Raw genomic sequence first — 22091 nt, forward strand, 5'->3', positions numbered from 1 at the left:
ATGGGTAATATAAACACATTCTGGATTTTGAGGTAAAAATGATAAGGTTGACCCGTTTCGGCTAGTTTATGTAAACTAGTTACATAAACCGAACCGTACGCGCAAGTGGCGTAACGGGTAACCGTAAGAGTCCTACACAGGTTTCCTAAGTCAATATGCTCTAAGGAGGTTGTGGTATCAGTAGGATACCTTCCATTATGCCCATAACGAGTTTAATCCCAATATACACCCCGTAGGGGTATTTTGGTCACTTTAAAGATTATAAAAGAGGTTTCCGAGTTCTACAGGAAATCTGAGTTTTCCGAACAGGTTATAAAGTTCAAAATACTTTATTTATTATTTAAAATCAGTAGCAACTGGATTCGGGTCAAGATACCATGTAGAACTCATTTTACGTCCGAAAAGGGTATATTCGGTATTTACCGAATCAATGCCATAACCGCAGGTTACGAGCAGGTTAAAAATAATTAAAAATCTTTAAAAATCTCAAAAATATTATATTACATCAGTGTGTAAAAGGTTTGGTGTCGAAATTTGGGTTTAGATATGCTTTATGCTAATTGCGCCGTTTTAATTACTAAAGTTTCCATATTTGCGCTATTTAGCATAACTCCTATTCTAGACCTCAGATTGACATGAAATTTTAGGGACATGCTTAGAAAACAGTAACTAAGTTTATTGTCCTTTCACATGTCCAAAATTCTCGTTTTAAAGTAAAAAGGGCATTATGGTCAACTTTTAAGCATATAACGGAAATGTGCAAAAGACTCGGACAAACAACGAACCGGCCACAGAGGGTTATACCATCATGTAACCTGGTCCTAAGAGTGTCCTAAGGCATATCTAAATCATACCATAACGGTTCAGAACTGAAGTCAAAGCAAAAGTCAAAGTTTTGCGACTTTCGGTTCCGAACCGGGTCAAAACAGTAAATGGTCAGATCAAACAAGCTTAGACCAGTTATAATACTTATTATCACGTTATATGAATGATAAAACAGGTTACATGCCATCTAAATTACTGATTATGAATAAAATTGAAAGTTAGCATTCTGTTGACTTTTACTAAGCAACTTTGTCCCGACATTTGGACTAGTTAAAGTGGGAATCAGAGGGTGCCCTTTTAGGGTTTTAATGCCCACATAAGTACCAACATATAACTACCTTTGTTTTGATTAATCACTGGACCATTTGTGATTAACTGTTAAGTCAATTGTTAATTACGACGGATTGACTTTTAAGCTATATCTAAGCAAAAACTTAACTAAGAAGGGTGGAGCACACTTACAAGAGTCCTATGCACGACCATGGATGAGTAGTGAAGACACTTGAGCTCCAGAGATGATCAGAAGTGTTGAAATGAGGTGTGGTTACAATGTTGCATCTCATGGCCTTTATATAGTAAACCAAACACCTTAGATCATTGACAACTAAGTCTACAAGTGTTCTTAGATCATCAACATGTGTCCCTGAGTGCTAGGGGTCGTTTAGGGGGCGCCCCTGCCCTTGCAATAATGTTCTAAGTCGGTTAAAACACTCAACAGTGCTTCTGTCCGAATTATCTGCATCTAGGAGGCTGACGCGGCCCGCGTAAAGTCCTTCAAACCTTTACGCGACCCGCCTGAATCTTTTTGTCAGAGCCCATATCTCCTGCTGTCAGCGCGGCCCGCGTAAGGCCCTTTGTAACCTTTACGCGGCCCGCCTGAGGCCTGCTGTAAGATTTTTCAAATCTTTTCAATTATTACCGTTGGCCTTTGGCGTTTTGAAGGGGTAATTTTGCACATTGGGTCTCTTTTATTTACGTATAAGGGCCTCGTGACTTTTACCCGCGTCGTTAAGTCCTCTAGTTTATTACTACTCGAAAAGTCCCAACTTTCAATGTTGACGCTTTTAACCCCTCACATACGAATTTGGTCATAACCTTCTCATATTGTAACGGAACGTTGTGAAATTTATATCGTACATTCTAGTGAGCATAACTTACTGTTACAAAGTCTCGGGTTTGTTAAAGGGTCACTCAGAGGTATAACTTAAACATGTTGACACATTTAACCCCTGTAGTTTGTAATCTCTCACTTTCTTCCACATTTCGTTCCGTACGATCCATGATTTATTCGTTTGAAGGTACGAGCATCATTTAGGGTTATTGTAGAGTATATTTATCCCTTGTTGACATTTTGAACCCTTAAATTCACATACTTTCTATGTTTGTCAACTTTAGTCCCTCTTTAGTATTTATTACCACTTGTAAACTTATGACACGTGTCAATACTTTATAGGACGCAAATTTTCGAGGTGTTACATCCTCACCCCCTTAAAAGAAATCTCGACCTCGAGATTTATTGAAACAAATGAGGGTACTTTTCTTGCATCGTGGATTCTACTTCCCACGTGTACTCGGGACCTCTACGGGCATCCCATTTTACGTTCACAATCGGTATATACTTCCTTCGAAGCTTTTTGACCTGTCGATCCTTGATCGACACCGGTTTTCCAATGAACTTTAAGCTTTCATCGATGTGTACATCTGTATGCGGTATAACTAGTGATTCATCAGCGAAACACTTCTTCAGGTTACAGATGTGGAACACATTGTGAATACTACTTAGCTCTTCCGGTAAGTTCAATTTATAGGCAACCGATCCGACACGTTCGATTACTTCGAAGGGTCCAATGTATCTCGGGCTTAACATGCCTTTCTTACTGAATCGCATCACCCCCTTCCAGGGTGATACCTTAAGCAATACCTTGTCACCTACTTCGAAGTTGAAAGGTTTACGCTTCAAATCTGCGTAGCTTTTCTGCCTATCCCGGGCAGCTTTCAATCGATCGCGAATTTGGACAATCTTGTCCGTTGTTTCAAATATTATATCAGGTCCTGTCATCTGGACATCTCCAACTTCTGCCCAACAAACGGGCGTTCTACACTTTCTACCATATAGGGCTTCAAAAGGTGCAGCCTTAATGCTCGTATGGTAGCTGTTGTTATATGAGAACTCGACTAATGGTAGGTGGTTATCCCAATTACCACCTAAGTCGATCGCACATGCACGAAGCATGTCTTCCAACGTTTGGATTGTGCGCTCACTCTGTCCGTCTGTCTGAGGGTGGTAAGCCGTACTGAAGTTTAAACGTGTGCCCAAGGATTGTTGGAAACTTTTCCAAAAGTGTGACGTGTACCTGGTATCTCTATCAGAGATAATAGACACAGGCACGCCATGAAGGGCTACAATCTTATCTACAAACAACTGGGCTAACATATCGGAGCTATGAGTCTCCTTTATGGGTAGGAAATGTGCTGACTTAGTCAGTCTATCAACTATTACCCATATCGTATCGTTTCCCTTCTTTGTCTTTGGCAACTTGGTGATGAAATCCATCGTCACCATTTCCCACTTCCACTTGGGAAGTTCGGGCTGTTGTAGCAAGCCTGACGGCTTTTGATGTTCAGCTTTTACTTGCGCACAAGTCAAACACTTTGCTACATAGGTGGCTATAGACTTCCTCAAGCCTATCCACCAAAAGTTTGCCTTCAAGTCCTGGTACATTTTATCAGCTCCAGGATGAATGGAATATCGAGAACTGTGGGCTTCCTGAAGGATAACGTCTCGAAGACCTCCGTACACAGGAACCCATATCCTTCCATTTAATCTTAGAATTCCGTCTTTGCCATAGGATAACTGCTCTTCAGTTACTCCTAGCTTTTCGTTAGGATAGTTAGCTTCTGTCACAGCTTCTTTCTGTGCAACTAACAATCTCTCATTCAGACTGTTCTTGATTTCAATGCTCATGGCATTGATCCTTATTGGTTTCATTCTTTCTTTTCTGCTCAAGGCATCTGCGACTACGTTGGCCTTGCCTGGATGGTATCTTATTTCACAGTCATAATCGTTCAGAGTTTCCATCCAACGTCGCTGCCTCATATTCAAATCTTTCTGATTGAACAGATGCTGTAGGCTTTTGTGATCAGAATAGATCACAAATTTAATGCCATGCAAATAATGCCTCCATAGCTTTAGTGCAAATACAACGGAACACAACTCCAAGTCATGGGTGGTGTAATTCTTTTCATGCACTTTCAACTAACGCGAAGCATAGGCAATGACCTTGCCTTTTTGACGTGATGTCGTGGTCACAATCAAATTTAATCCAATTACAACTAAGTAGCTAGTGGTAAGTGGGTATCGAACACAGGGAGTTTGTGGAATATGTGTTATCTAAGTGTATATCTAACTTGACTAAATTAATCTAATTGCAAATAAAATAAATTCAAGAGTGGGTTTGATTGGTTGATTTTTAAAACTAAGACTACTAATCTAATTGCAAAATGGAAGTGTTTTGGTTGTAAACAAATTAGAGACAAATGACCATCTTTAGTTTCCGGTTTGCTTCGACATTTATGCTATCATTCCACTAGAAAGAACTACATAGACATAGTTCATGTGTGTTTAATTGCAGTGATGAAAGGGAACTAAGTACTCAGATTCCTAGAACGTGAGGTTGTTACCCGATGACCAATTAACCCTTACCCAATCCTAATTCTACCCATGATATCTCGATTGCCAACGGCACCAAGAACGTATGGTTTCAAACTAGATTAACATAAGAATCAACAATTTACAAACAATCAAGCACACACCATAACAAATAAATCATAAAGACAAAGTTTGTTATTCTAGAAATAAGGAATTCAAGCACAAAGTCTTACATAACCTTCAACCAAAGATGATCACCATAAGTTTAGACACTCATGACTTGGACAATCATCATCACATACATATCAATGTTCATAGGAATTAAAAACACTAACAAGATGTTTAGAAATTGTTTCAAGCTCTCAAGAACACCCAAAATTCGTCTCCAAAGTGTATGTAACCGAATGGGAATGATTGGAGTTGAAAGGGCATCATAAATCCGCATTAAAAGGTGGAAGTTACACATTTACGTAGGTCAGCGCCGTAAGCTACGGTGGCCACCGTAGCTTACGGTGGCTTGGAATGGCTTACGGTGGCTTTAAACTGTCATACGGTGACAAAAAGTGCCAGTGAGCGCCGTAAGCTACGCCAATGGCCGTAGCTTACGACAGGCTTCAGCCTGAAAACTTGTTTTCAGCATAACTTTTTCGTTTCAACTCCGTTTTCTTCACCGTTTTCGCCTACGTTCTCGTAATTTCGTCCTCTATCATGCTATCCTCTTAATTATTCAATTCCAAAAAATTGATTTTTTCATTTATTCTCCGTATTCCTTCCATTTTAAGTTCCATTTGCACCTGCACGTCCAAACAACTAGTAGTTACCAAGTTCAAACAATTAAACGTGTAAAGCATGGGATTTTAATATTTTTAAGGCACTTAAGGGTTGTCCTACGGACCACCCGTCACATCCCCACACTTACCCGTTGCTTGTCCCAAGCAACTCATTCACTAACCATTTCAAAACCACAAGCGATCAACATGCAAACCAAGCTAAAATGTACCGTCCTTTTACTAACTTTTTATCATACCACAAGACACACCCCTCACAACAACTCTCGGTGACAAGTAATATTAGCAACATTATGCTAACACGCTCAATGCAAGTGTGTGATTGTGCGACAATAAGCTTGTATACAAATCAAGTTTTCTCCTATCAAATACCTAGCATGCTTATGAATCAAAAGGACTTGTGGGTTATAATGGGGCTATGTGTAAAGGTAGGAAAATGGTGGGATATATATGCAAGAGCTAATTGATTTGACCCGGTTTTTATTTCTACTACTAAACAGAGCAAACATCAACTATATACACAACTTCTCAACATTCTCAACTACTATTGCAACTAAATACTTCTTTTTTTTGTATTTTTCTCTTGCTTTCTCTTTCTTTCTTTTTTTTTTCCATTTTTTTCGTAACACATAAAACTCAACAATATATACAAGAACATCAACAATCACAAACTAAATTCCTAAACCGGGTCGTCTCAATAGGTAAAGTTTTTTTTTTTTTTTTTGTAAGAAGTAGGTTTGGGTCACAACCGAATAGTATAAGGCTCAAACAAGGGTTTCTAAAGACCAAACCCCCACCCCTCACAATCCAAGCTCATATATGTAACGTATGAGGTCCAACCCACCAATCCCACACTCTCACACATCTAGACGAGGCTACCTAAAGGTCCCCTATCATTTTCACAAGCATGCTAACTTTAGGATTTGGCAAGAATTCGTACACAAGTTCTATTAACACAAGCCACACACAGCTACTCAAAACAAAGAAAACATCTTTAATAATCATATGTGGCTCAAATTCTAACCAAGAAAAGACTAGGAATGGGTATCGGTGTGTCAAGTGGAACAACATCAAGTTTTCAAATTTTGACAATTTTCGCTTGGCTTCAAAAAAATTTTAAAATTCCTCAAAAATACCCCCCCATCCCCACACTTGGGATACATTGTCCCAATGTATGGTTTTGAGGGAAAGATCGCTTCTAACCAAAACATTAGCTTTCGCTAATACTCTCAAATCCCAAATTTCTTTTTTTTTTATTTCTTTTTTTTTCTAATTATTTGAAACACCACCAATCCTTCACAACCCATAAACTAAACACATCAAAACACCACCCAACCGCCCAACCGTAAACTTAAACATGAATATATACAAAGGTGCACAAAATGAGAACAAGACACAACCTGATTAGTAAATCAGCAGTGTTGGTAGTGATGCAGCTACGGTAATCGGACCGGTTCATAAACATCTCTTGGATTCGCCGATATCTCAACGGGGATGTTGCCAAACATCCCCACACTTGAGTTATTGCATCCGCGAGGGTTGAAACGTAATAACCTGCCAAAACACAAACACAACACCAAAACAAAACCAAACAAAGCAAAACAAAACAAAATACAAATACAATACTCTACATCCTCGGGCTGCCTCCCGAGAGCGCTAAGTTTAAAGGTCTTCAGCCAGACCATACCTGATATTCGTTATGGTGGTCTTAATGCACACTTACCCGCAGCATTTCCAACAAATGCCCGGAAATTTACATGCCATCTCCATAGATTTGTCAGTATATTTGGCATGTTAAAGCTGCTCCTACGGGCTTTGCTAGTCCACTTCATGACATATACCTTAATGTCTGGTAGTTTCACCTTTCTCATCTTATTCCTCGAACCCTCTTCCCCACACTTGTTAATTTGAATCATTGATATGGGAAGAGGTTCGGTACACATATCCATCCCATCAGCCTGCTCTACCTCATAATCTGCACACATCATCTGATCTACAAGTGACTCTTCATCAGATAAAGGACCCATTGGTGTGGTATTATCCTCCACAACCTCCTCCTTCATGTGAGAATAATCTCTAATATCGTCAGGTAATGGTGAGAGGCGTTCTTCTATCTCTATCTTCAATTTTAAAGTATGACACTTAGAAACTAAGCAGCTGATTCGGTCTTCATCGGACAGGTTGGGTGTTGCTAAATATTGCTCGAGTTTGGACAAAGTTACTTCCAATACAGCAAGCTCTTTTTCCTCCTCGGTCTCATAAACATAAACACCCTCGGGTTCAGAATATTCTTCAGGATGATATTGTCGATATCCCTGATACGGTCTATAGATGCGCGCTTCCATCATCTTCTTATTCCAATACTTTGGGTTTTCTGAATACACCGTGCACACATCATAATCATAAGTGTGATCGCGACCGCAACAAAAACATAGACTATCCATCCTTGCCTCATAATAAACTTCCTCGTCCCGATCGTATCCATATGAATAACAGTCATCCTCCATTTCTGATTCATAATCGTCAACGTATGATGGAGGTGGAAGCTGTGAAACATATGACACCGGTTTTCCATGTGCCCTCCTGTAGTGAGCCTCGTGGCAACCAATACATGGATGTCGTGGACCCCCGCACAATCTACACGTAAATAAGCTGAAATTTGTGTAATGCCCTGTCATCCTACAAAACACAACTCAACTACCAAGTGTAAATCATGAACATAAAAGAAATATTTTTGGGATTTTTTTTTTAATTTTTTTTTCAAACTAATACACAAGATAACACACGTTGCGCACTACTCCCCGGCAACGGCGCCAAAATTTGACGTGATGTCGTGGTCACAATCAAATTTAATCCAATTACAACTAAGTAGCTAGTGGTAATTGGGTATCGAACACAGGGAGTTTGTGGAATATGTGTTATCTAAGTGTATATCTAACTTGACTAAATTAATCTAATTGCAAATAAAATAAATTCAAGAGTGGGTTTGATTGGTTGATTTTTAAAACTAAGACTACTAATCTAATTGCAAAATGGAAGTGTTTTGGTTGTAAACAAATTAGAGACAAATGACCATCTTTAGTTTCCGGTTTGCTTCGACATTTATGCTATCATTCCACTAGAAAGAACTACATAGACATAGTTCATGTGTGTTTAATTGCAGTGATGAAAGGGAACTAAGTACTCAGATTCCTAGAACGTGAGGTTGTTACCCGATGACCAATTAACCCTTACCCAATCCTAATTCTACCCATGATATCTCGATTGCCAACGGCACCAAGAACGTATGGTTTCAAACTAGATTAACATAAGAATCAACAATTTACAAACAATCAAGCACACACCATAACAAATAAATCATAAAGACAAAGTTTGTTATTCTAGAAATAAGGAATTCAAGCACAAAGTCTTACATAACCTTCAACCAAAGATGATCACCATAAGTTTAGACACTCATGACTTGGACAATCATCATCACATACATATCAATGTTCATAGGAATTAAAAACACTAACAAGATGTTTAGAAATTGTTTCAAGCTCTCAAGAACACCCAAAATTCGTCTCCAAAGTGTATGTAACCGAATGGGAATGATTGGAGTTGAAAGGGCATCATAAATCCGCATTAAAAGGTGGAAGTTACACATTTACGTAGGTCAGCGCCGTAAGCTACGGTGGCCACCGTAGCTTACGGTGGCTTGGAATGGCTTACGGTGGCTTTAAACTGTCATACGGTGACAAAAAGTGCCAGTGAGCGCCGTAAGCTACGCCAATGGCCGTAGCTTACGACAGGCTTCAGCCTGAAAACTTGTTTTCAGCATAACTTTTTCGTTTCAACTCCGTTTTCTTCACCGTTTTCGCCTACGTTCTCGTAATTTCGTCCTCTATCATGCTATCCTCTTAATTATTCAATTCCAAAAAATTGATTTTTTCATTTATTCTCCGTATTCCTTCCATTTTAAGTTCCATTTGCACCTGCACGTCCAAACAACTAGTAGTTACCAAGTTCAAACAATTAAACGTGTAAAGCATGGGATTTTAATATTTTTAAGGCACTTAAGGGTTGTCCTACGGACCACCCGTCACATCCCCACACTTACCCGTTGCTTGTCCCAAGCAACTCATTCACTAACCATTTCAAAACCACAAGCGATCAACATGCAAACCAAGCTAAAATGTACCGTCCTTTTACTAACTTTTTATCATACCACAAGACACACCCCTCACAACAACTCTCGGTGACAAGTAATATTAGCAACATTATGCTAACACGCTCAATGCAAGTGTGTGATTGTGCGACAATAAGCTTGTATACAAATCAAGTTTTCTCCTATCAAATACCTAGCATGCTTATGAATCAAAAGGACTTGTGGGTTATAATGGGGCTATGTGTAAAGGTAGGAAAATGGTGGGATATATATGCAAGAGCTAATTGATTTGACCCGGTTTTTATTTCTACTACTAAACAGAGCAAACATCAACTATATACACAACTTCTCAACATTCTCAACTACTATTGCAACTAAATACTTCTTTTTTTGTATTTTTCTCTTGCTTTCTCTTTCTTTCTTTTTTTTTTCCATTTTTTTCGTAACACATAAAACTCAACAATATATACAAGAACATCAACAATCACAAACTAAATTCCTAAACCGGGTCGTCTCAATAGGTAAAGTTTTTTTTTTTTTTTTTTTTGTAAGAAGTAGGTTTGGGTCACAACCGAATAGTATAAGGCTCAAACAAGGGTTTCTAAAGACCAAACCCCCACCCCTCACAATCCAAGCTCATATATGTAACGTATGAGGTCCAACCCACCAATCCCACACTCTCACACATCTAGACGAGGCTACCTAAAGGTCCCCTATCATTTTCACAAGCATGCTAACTTTAGGATTTGGCAAGAATTCGTACACAAGTTCTATTAACACAAGCCACACACAGCTACTCAAAACAAAGAAAACATCTTTAATAATCATATGTGGCTCAAATTCTAACCAAGAAAAGACTAGGAATGGGTATCGGTGTGTCAAGTGGAACAACATCAAGTTTTCAAATTTTGACAATTTTCGCTTGGCTTCAAAAAAATTTTAAAATTCCTCAAAAATACCCCCCCATCCCCACACTTGGGATACATTGTCCCAATGTATGGTTTTGAGGGAAAGATCGCTTCTAACCAAAACATTAGCTTTCGCTAATACTCTCAAATCCCAAATTTCTTTTTTTTTATTTCTTTTTTTTCTAATTATTTGAAACACCACCAATCCTTCACAACCCATAAACTAAACACATCAAAACACCACCCAACCGCCCAACCGTAAACTTAAACATGAATATATACAAAGGTGCACAAAATGAGAACAAGACACAACCTGATTAGTAAATCAGCAGTGTTGGTAGTGATGCAGCTACGGTAATCGGACCGGTTCATAAACATCTCTTGGATTCGCCGATATCTCAACGGGGATGTTGCCAAACATCCCCACACTTGAGTTATTGCATCCGCGAGGGTTGAAACGTAATAACCTGCCAAAACACAAACACAACACCAAAACAAAACCAAACAAAGCAAAACAAAACAAAATACAAATACAATACTCTACATCCTCGGGCTGCCTCCCGAGAGCGCTAAGTTTAAAGGTCTTCAGCCAGACCATACCTGATATTCGTTATGGTGGTCTTAATGCACACTTACCCGCAGCATTTCCAACAAATGCCCGGAAATTTACATGCCATCTCCATAGATTTGTCAGTATATTTGGCATGTTAAAGCTGCTCCTACGGGCTTTGCTAGTCCACTTCATGACATATACCTTAATGTCTGGTAGTTTCACCTTTCTCATCTTATTCCTCGAACCCTCTTCCCCACACTTGTTAATTTGAATCATTGATATGGGAAGAGGTTCGGTACACATATCCATCCCATCAGCCTGCTCTACCTCATAATCTGCACACATCATCTGATCTACAAGTGACTCTTCATCAGATAAAGGACCCATTGGTGTGGTATTATCCTCCACAACCTCCTCCTTCATGTGAGAATAATCTCTAATATCGTCAGGTAATGGTGAGAGGCGTTCTTCTATCTCTATCTTCAATTTTAAAGTATGACACTTAGAAACTAAGCAGCTGATTCGGTCTTCATCGGACAGGTTGGGTGTTGCTAAATATTGCTCGAGTTTGGACAAAGTTACTTCCAATACAGCAAGCTCTTTTTCCTCCTCGGTCTCATAAACATAAACACCCTCGGGTTCAGAATATTCTTCAGGATGATATTGTCGATATCCCTGATACGGTCTATAGATGCGCGCTTCCATCATCTTCTTATTCCAATACTTTGGGTTTTCTGAATACACCGTGCACACATCATAATCATAAGTGTGATCGCGACCGCAACAAAAACATAGACTATCCATCCTTGCCTCATAATAAACTTCCTCGTCCCGATCGTATCCATATGAATAACAGTCATCCTCCATTTCTGATTCATAATCGTCAACGTATGATGGAGGTGGAAGCTGTGAAACATATGACACCGGTTTTCCATGTGCCCTCCTGTAGTGAGCCTCGTGGCAACCAATACATGGATGTCGTGGACCCCCGCACAATCTACACGTAAATAAGCTGAAATTTGTGTAATGCCCTGTCATCCTACAAAACACAACTCAACTACCAAGTGTAAATCATGAACATAAAAGAAATATTTTTGGGATTTTTTTTTTAATTTTTTTTTCAAACTAATACACAAGATAACACACGTTGCGCACTACTCCCCGGCAACGGCGCCAAAATTTGACGTGATGTCGTGGTCACAATCAAATTTAATCCAATTACAACTAAGTAGCTAGTGGTAATTGGGTATCGAACACAGGGAGTTTGTGGAATATGTGTTATCTAAGTGTATATCTAACTTGACTAAATTAATCTAATTGCAAATAAAATAAATTCAAGAGTGGGTTTGATTGGTTGATTTTTAAAACTAAGACTACTAATCTAATTGCAAAATGGAAGTGTTTTGGTTGTAAACAAATTAGAGACAAATGACCATCTTTAGTTTCCGGTTTGCTTCGACATTTATGCTATCATTCCACTAGAAAGAACTACATAGACATAGTTCATGTGTGTTTAATTGCAGTGATGAAAGGGAACTAAGTACTCAGATTCCTAGAACGTGAGGTTGTTACCCGATGACCAATTAACCCTTACCCAATCCTAATTCTACCCATGATATCTCGATTGCCAACGGCACCAAGAACGTATGGTTTCAAACTAGATTAACATAAGAATCAACAATTTACAAACAATCAAGCACACACCATAACAAATAAATCATAAAGACAAAGTTTGTTATTCTAGAAATAAGGAATTCAAGCACAAAGTCTTACATAACCTTCAACCAAAGATGATCACCATAAGTTTAGACACTCATGACTTGGACAATCATCATCACATACATATCAATGTTCATAGGAATTAAAAACACTAACAAGATGTTTAGAAATTGTTTCAAGCTCTCAAGAACACCCAAAATTCGTCTCCAAAGTGTATGTAACCGAATGGGAATGATTGGAGTTGAAAGGGCATCATAAATCCGCATTAAAAGGTGGAAGTTACACATTTACGTAGGTCAGCGCCGTAAGCTACGGTGGCCTTGGAATGGCTTACGGTGGCTTTAAACTGTCATACGGTGACAAAAAGTGCCAGTGAGCGCCGTAAGCTACGCCAATGGCCGTAGCTTACGGCAGGCTTCAGCCTGAAAACTTGTTTTCAGCATAACTTTTTCGTTTCAACTCCGTTTTCTTCACCGTTTTCGCCTACGTTCTCGTAATTTCGTCCTCTATCATGCTATCCTCTTAATTATTCAATTCCAAAAAATTGATTTTTTCATTTATTCTCCGTATTCCTTCTATTTTAAGTTCCATTTGCACCTGCACGTCCAAACAACTAGTAGTTACCAAGTTCAAACAATTAAACGTGTAAAGCATGGGATTTTAATATTTTTAAGGCACTTAAGGGTTGTCCTACGGACCACCCGTCACTTTTTGCATTAGCACACATCCCATCCCGGTGTGTGATGTATCGCAGTATACTACAAATTCTTCCATTCCGTCCGGCAATGTCAACACAGGAGCATTGCTTAACCTCTTCTTAAGGATATCAAAAGCTTCTTGCTGCTTAGGGCCCCAATTAAACTTTATATTCTTTCTAGTCAAAGAAGTTAGGGGTGCAGCAATCCTTGAAAAATTTTCAATGAAGCGCCTGTAGTACCCTACTAGCCCTAAGAAGCTGCGAATCTCCGTAGGTGTCTTCGGCTCCTGCCAATTCATGACGGCTTCAACTTTGGCGGGATCCACTTGGATACCACGCTCATTGACTACATGTCCAAGGAATTGGACTTCTCGTAGCCAAAATTCACATTTAGAGAATTTGGCGTAAAGCTTTTCTTGATGAAGCAGTTTAAGAATACATCGAAGATGCTCCTCGTGGTCAGCTTGACTTTTTGAGTATATGAGGATGTCATCGATGAAGACAATGACAAATTTATCCAAATACGGCTTGCAGACGCGATTCATGAGATCCATGAATGCGGCAGGTGCATTAGTGAGCCCAAAAGGCATCACTAGGAACTCGAAATGACCATAACGAGTCCTAAATGCAGTCTTGTGCACATCTTCGTCCTTGATCTTCAATTGATGGTAGCCAGACCTTAGATCAATTTTGGAAAAGTAGCTTGCTCCTTGCAACTGATCGAACAGATCGTCGATCCTGGGCAAAGGATACCTATTCTTGATTGTAACCTTATTAAGCTCACGATAATCGATGCACAGACGCATCGAACCATCTTTCTTCTTGACGAACAAGATTGGCGCTCCCCAAGGAGACGAACTAGGTCTAACAAAACATTTGGCTATCAGATCATCTAGCTGCGATCTCAATTCTTTCATTTCTGTGGGTGCCAATCTATAAGGTGCTCTTGCAATAGGCGCTGCTCCTGGAATGATGTCGATACTGAATTCCACTTGCCTATCTGGTGGCAAACCAGGCAGTTCTTCCGGGAAAACTTCAGGGTAGTCAGAGATGACTGGGATGTCTTCAATCTTGGGTTTCTCCTCACCAATGGTCACCTGTGCCATATAAATGACACATCCCTTCTTCAAACATCTGGATGCCTTTAGCATAGACACTTGCGCAGGCAATCCATGCCGAGTATCTCCCTGAATGGTAAGTGGTTCTCCAGATGAAGTCTTGATCACCACTTGTTTCTTGTTGCACACAATTTGGGCTTGGTCGCCAATCCATACCCAATACTATGTCAAAACCAACTAGCTTAAAGGGTAGCAGGGATAAAGGAAATGAGTGGTTCCTAATGGATATAACACATCCGTCTAAGACAGTTGAGACTGTTTCCATAGTCCCATCAGCTAATTCTACCTCAAAATTCGTATTCAAGGCTTTAACAGGCAATTTTAATAACTCACAAAACTTATTATCCACAAAGGATTTGTCTGCTCCAGAATCAAATAATACTCTTGCGAATACATCATTAATGAGGAACGTACCGGTTATGACGTTGTCGTTCTGGATAGCCTCTTGAACATTCATCTGAAAGACCCTGGTATTGGTCTTTTTCCCTTCTTCAGCCTTCTTCACTAGCTTTGGGCAGTTAGTCTTGATGTACCCTTTTTCATTGCAACTATAACAAGTTGCATCCTTTAGTTTCTTGCACTCAAGAGTCCTATGCTTAGAGGACTTGCAAATCCCACATGCCTTCGGTTGGGATTTCTGTTCATACCTGCACCTTCCGAAATGGTGCTTCTTTGCACTTGGGCCTATCGCCCGACTGTCGGTCATTCTTCTTGGTCTCTGATCCCTTCTTGTGGTCACGACTCCCCCGATGTTTCTTGCTTGACCGACGTGAATCATCATCTTCATGTTTCCTTTTTTCCGTGTCAGCATTTCTCAATGATCTCTGTCTCACTGCATCCAGTGTGAGAGACAGAGATATATCTGCTACGGATCTAAATGTAGCGGGCCTAGAAGCCTTCACGCTAGCTTTGATTTCCGGGGCCAGACCCCCAATGAAACGCGCGATCCGTTTGGGTTCCGGGGTCACAAGGTACGGAACCAATCTGGACAAGGTGTTGAAACTCGTGAGGTACGCCTGGCAATCCAGGTTCTTCATGACCAGAGATAGGAAATCAGATTCTATCTTCTCGACCTCGTGTTGAGGGCAGTAGTTTTCTTTGATGAGAGCAATAAATTGCTCCCATGGCATGCTGTACAGAGCAACCTTCCCTGAGGCTTGAACTAATGATCTCCACCATGCTAGGGCTTCACCCTTAAATGACTGGGAAACAAACTTCACCACATCCCTCTCAGCACAACCACTAATGTCCACAATTGTGTCCATTTCGTCCAGCCAGGTCATGCAATCCACCGCGCCTTTTTCCCCAGTAAAATCTCGGGGCTTGCAGGAAACAAAATACTTATACGTGCAACCCTTGGCGCGAGGTGCATCATTGAACACTATCTTCTTGGGACGTACACTATTCTCATTTGATGAGTGTCGATCGTCGTCCTTCTTAGGTTTAGACTGGGTTAAGGGTGGTTTGCTATGGGATGCAGAATGAGTTCTTGGTTTAGAGTGTGGTGCAGATAGGGTCCTGCTTCGAGACTCGCTATACTCTTCATACTGCCGCTCTAAGGCCGTTTTAACAGCGTCGTCTACTAAAGCTTTTAATTCAGCGCCCGTTATATTAATTTGGGCGTTATCATTGTCATTCTCCTTTGGATGACTATTAACTCCACCTGAGCCAGTCATTGTAACTTGAATCTGCTACAGAGGATAATGACAAAATTTTATTTAGGAGTTTATCATGGAATTGTCTTTTATGGCAATTCATTAACCATGGTAAACATAGACCATATTTGGTTAATTTGTTACTCACTTTCATTTAGGATTCGAATATAACTTATCCTATTTACAAACAATATTTTTAGTGGCACAAAATGTCACACCCCAACCGATGGCGGAAACATCGGGATGAGACGAAGTGTGTATAGATTGCAAGAGACTTCATAACACTATGTGACAATATTTAATTAAATTCAAATTTCATTTCCAATACGAATGTCATACAAAATTCAAATAAAGATAACAACATTGTTTCAACATAAATCATAACAATAAAAGATAAATTAATCTAGGTGTGTATCTAGTCCACCCTAAATCTTGTTTCATCTTGAATATCATCTCAACAATTAACCTGCAACATGTATTAAAATAGAGTTCAATGCAAAAGCAAAGGCGAGTATACAAGTTTGACTACATAGCATAATAGAATAAAAACTCATATCCAACATGTTACATAATGTGTAAATTACTAGCAATGCAATTTTTGGCGTACAATATGATCAAACCCAAGAATACAACGCATAACAAGCCTAATCCCAAAAGTTTAGCAGGGTGGTAAAGTTTAACTTAACAATACCCACAAGAATAACGGGCGGGGCGTCAATCCTATAGCGCTACAATTGTTAAGGTGGGCGAGCAAAGTTAATGAGCATATAACGTTCCAAATCGTTCATAGAGCATACGAGCATATCAAATATTCACAATAGTTTCATGTTTCGTTCATGGATAGAGTATGTTTTGTTTTAAGCATAAAAGTTGTTTTGTATATTCATACATGTTGCATCCCAAAGTGTAAAGGGGAAAAAGGGATCGAGTATACTCACGGTTTACAAGTCTTGAACTTGGGATTCCGAGAGTAAGTTGGTGGATGAATTAGCTTGGAGCACCTAGTCCTTCTACACAAGGAAACGTAGGTGTGTGAGTTTGGCGTTTAACGGAAGATTAAGAATATGAAATAACTTAGCATAAAGTAAAATATAAAAGTAATAATCTTTTAAACCTTATAACCCTCATATGACACTAGGTAACCAATATGGTTATTTAATGTTTTTCATGGGTAGTATACCCATTAGAATCATATTAAGGTTTTTCTTTAGGTCTTGGATGATATTCTACTACTTTAACATGTAAACACAAGTTCAACATCAAAGGTTCGAATGAGTATGTACTTACATTTAGGATAATTATTATATATTATTTAGGTCCAATAATTCAAGTAGGAGGTAGGAGATTAAATCTCCATTTAGGCACCTCTAGTTACAAGGATGTCATGTATGGGGTAGAAAGACTAAGCTTCCATTTAGGTACCCCTTTGATGTTCACCACTACACTTGATGTAAAAACAACCAAGGAGGGTCATGAACTATGGTTAGTACAAATATGTAAGATAAACTAAACTAAGTAATTAGAAATCATCAAATCATGTGAGGATTGTATGTTGGACAACCCAAGTTGTTCCATAATCACTCATGCATCAAAGTCTAAGTTTGACATGACTTGTGGGTTAAAACCCTAAACAAAACACCAAGTTTGTGAGGTTTAATCCTCTGATTTTTAAGTGTCTCAACCTTGTTTTTAAGCCTAACCAACCACTAAAGTGTTGTAAGCATTAGGACATAGGTTTGAGATGAGTTAGACTCAAGTTTGATAAGAAATAACAAGGTTTAGATGAAAACAAACAGTCCACTTTGGAGCCTTTTTGGGGACATTCCAGAGCTTGGTTTTCCATGGTAAACCTCTGGAAATGTTCCTAAGGTTGTTCCAAACAAGTGGGAAAAAGAATCAAGTGAAAAGGTTAAGAAATGAGTGAGTTATGCTCACTTTAGTGGAGAGGTAACAATCTGCTCGAATTTGTGATAATCAGCTGCGTTTTTGATGTTTTAAGAGTGATTTGGATGAGTTTGTAAAGTTTTTAGGACTTGGATTAGTGTGGTATTTATAGGGAAAGGTTTAGGTTAGGTTGTGGTTGAGTAATTAATGTTAAAACATGATTTAAAACTCAAAAACTCACAAAAAACCCGCCCAAAACGAGTCTGGTCGCGCTGGTTGCGGATCAGGCCGTTTTAACGAGTTGATATATATTTTACTGGGCTGATATTGTTCAATGAGGAGTCCCAGCTCAGCTGGTTAATGCGTGGGTCTGTGGAACGACTGACCCGGGTTCGAGTCTCGTGGTCAGCGTTCTTTTTTATTCTTTTTTTTTTGTTTTATTAAACTTTCAAATATTACACAACCAGTCCCTGCAAGTTCTATACTTTCAAAAATTGCATAACCCACCCCTGAATTATTAAATAACCAAGTTATATTAAAAGAAAACTAACGTTTAATTTAAACTAACTAAGTTAGTTTACTAACTTTAATATCTAACGAGGTTAACCAGTTTATTAATAAAAATAAACTTTTAAATAACAAAATTAGTTAATTTAATTAGTTTAAATGACCTTATTTATAACGAATAAAAATCTTTAAATGATTATTCATTTCACGAAACTTTCGAGTTTCACTATTTTACGAGTTTCAACTTGTTTAACGAGCATTAAGCGTAATAACGAATCGAGAGTCTATGACAATATATCGTTCAAACGTGAACATTGCACATAAGTCTAACACAAACATGAATAAAATAGCTTTGTTTTCATTATGATCAATAGTCTCGAATTACAAACGAAACGAAAGTAGGTTACAAAGAGAGTACAAGTGTCTAAATATGGAAGGTACAACACGACTTGCTAAAATAAGAAAGGTTCAAAAATGCGGAGCGTTACACAAAAGCCTAGTCACATGGACGTTTTATATATTATCAGCCAGGATTTCAGAGAATCAAGGCATGAAGGTTTGAACCATAGTTCTTTTACCTTTTCTGACAGGGAGTCATAGACTACAACTGTCTTTTGTCTTATATGACAATAAGTATGGCCCGTAGGCACTACATCACTAATGGATGTTTGATAAGTGATCATCTGAATTGATGATTTAAACCCATGATTTATAAATCATTAATTTAGATCTTGGAATCCTTTGAAGGATTCTTATATAAGAATGACGCGTGTGATTTTAATGAATCACATCTGCCAAGAATGTTAACATGTTTACAGAGGTTAACAGGAATCTGAATCTTTTACTCAGGGCTCACCATCATGGCCGGGTCTTATAATGACACCAGGCTAGGTCTCACCATTAAGATTCTGTATTTAGGCAGACTTATTTAAAAGGAATGATTTTTTTTTATTTATTTCATGTAATACTGTTTATAATGACAAAAACGAAGTTTTATAACTTAACATTCCATTAATCATAAGGACGATTACACCCTGCCCTAAACGGGACTTTTAAATAGACAAAATACCTACGCAGAGGTTTACAGAAAACAAGTCCACGCAGGGACCAAATACAAGGATAGATGTCCGCACAGGGACAAAAAGATAAGTCCACACAGGGACTGAACGGCAATGGTCCACGCAGGGACTAAACATACAATAAATGTCCTTGCAGGGACTAACACAAATAAATGTCCACACAGGGACTCGATTGAAATAGGAAATACAACAGAACATATAAAGACTAATGATCTCGCTTCTTCTTCCCCTTTAGCAGGTTTGCTTAGCCCTTGAGGAATTCACGATTGTTCTTACGTTCTTGCTCAAAATCTCGTTCTACCCTATTTAAACGGTGGAGGATTTCTTCCTGCTCTGGTGGGGAAAAACGTGGCTGCTGCGACGGTTGTTGAACCGGAGGTCTAGCAGGTGTTGGATACCCATGAGCTGCGTATCCTAATCCCCAAGGATTTCCATAAGGTCCTTCGGGATGGAGGGCGTTGTAATTGGCTGCTACCAAGTATGGGTCGGCGTCAGCATAATTATAATGAGTGTGAGTCGGCAACTCAAACGGGTTATATGCTGTGGATCCGGCGTATGTAGGTATCGGGTTATCATAGCCGAATGGTGGCGGAGGTGGTGCAACTGGTGCAGAATTCACCTCTGCAGGGTGGTTTGAAGGTTCATCCATTTGTGGGTCTTCAGGCAATGGTGGAAAATGACTCCCACTTGAGTGGCGAGGGGTGCTAAAGTGAAAATCCCCTCCACGTGTGGACATCCGCACGCCTGATCTCCTACGCCTTGGCGGATTTGGAGGTGCTTGATGAACTGGCGGCGGTGGAGGCGGTGGCGTAACTGCCACGAAACGCAAATCCTCGGAGGGATCCTGCTGCTGCTGTTGTTGCTGCTGGTGAGTTAGGGTCAATTGCCCGACCAAGCGGTATTTTATATACCGTAACCCAAGCTCGTATAACGGAAAATAAGTTAAAAGTATTTACCTGAGCAAGTAATAACCTCGACAAACAAATGCAAGTATCTTTTACTGGTCTCCTATTCTGGAATGAAGGTTTATAACAACCTATTAGAATCCTAACGGGTCTTTAATTTAGCCTTAGCTTAGACCGGTCAGTTTCAAATGATAAATACGGTTTAATCGCATGAAAGGCGAAAACCGGGAATGGAATGTGGTTTGGACCCAACAAGTTTGAAGACTCGTTTTATATGGGTAATATAAACACATTCTGGATTTTGAGGTAAGAATGATAAGGTTTGACCCGTTTCGGCTAGTTTATGTAAACTAGTTACATAAACCGAACCGTACGCGCAAGTGGCGTAACGGGTAACCGTAAGAGTCCTACACAGGTTTCCTAAGTCAATATGCTCTAAGGAGGTTGTGGTATCAGTAGGATACCTTCCATTATGCCCATAACGTGTTTAATCCCAATATACGCCCCGTAGGGGTATTTTGGTCATTTTAAAGATTATAAAAGAGGTTTCCGAGTTCTACAGGAAATCTAAGTTTTCTGAATAAGGTTATAAAGTTTAAAATAATTTATTTATTATTTAAAATCAGTAGCAACTGGATTCGGGTCAAGATACCATGTAGAACTCATTTTACGTCCGAAAAGGGTATATTCGGTATTTACCGAATCAAAACCATAACCGCAGCTTACGAGCAGGTTAAAAATAATTAAAAATCTTTAAAAATCTCAAAATATTATATTACATCAGTGTGTAAAAGGTTTGGTGTCGAAATTTGGGTTTAGATAGGCTTTATGCTAATTGCGCCGTTTTAATTACTAAAGTTTCCTTATTTGCGCTATTTAGCATAACTTCTATTCTAGACCTCAGATTGACATGAAATTTTAGGGACATGCTTAGAAATCAGTAACTAAGTTTATTGTCCTTTCACATGTCCAAAATTCTCGTTTTAAAGTAAAAAGGGCATTATGGTCAACTTTTAAGCATATAACGGAAATGTGCAAAAGACTCGGACAAACAACGAACCGGCCACAGAGGGTTATACCATCATGTAACCTGGTCCTAAGAGTGTCCTAAGGCATATCTAAATCATACCATAACGGGTCAGAACTGAAGTCAAAGCAAAAGTCAAAGTTTTGCGACTTTCGGTTCCGAACCGGGTCAAAACAGTAAATGGTCGGATCAAACAAGCTTAGACCAGTTATAATACTTATTATCAAGTTATATGAGTGATAAAACAGGTTACATGCCATCTACATTACTGATTATGAATAAAATCAAAAGTTAGCATTCTGTTGACTTTTACTAAGCAACTTTGTCCCGACATTTGGACTAGTTAAAGTGGGAATCAGAGGGTGCCCTTTTAGGGTTTTAATGCCCACATAATTACCAACATATAACTACCTTTGTTTCGATTAATCACTGGACCATTTGTGATTAACCGTTAAGTCAATTGTTAATTACGACGGATTGACTTTTAAGTTATATCTAAGCAAAAACTTAACTAAGAAGGGTGGAGCACACTTACAAGAGTCCTATGCACGACCAGGGATGAGTAGTGAAGACACTTGAGCTCCAGAGATGATCAGAAGTGTTGAAATGAGGTGTGGTTATAATGTTGCA

Source organism: Helianthus annuus, chromosome 10 (assembly GCF_002127325.2).
Source record: "Helianthus annuus cultivar XRQ/B chromosome 10, HanXRQr2.0-SUNRISE, whole genome shotgun sequence".
NCBI lineage: Eukaryota > Viridiplantae > Streptophyta > Magnoliopsida > Asterales > Asteraceae > Helianthus > Helianthus annuus.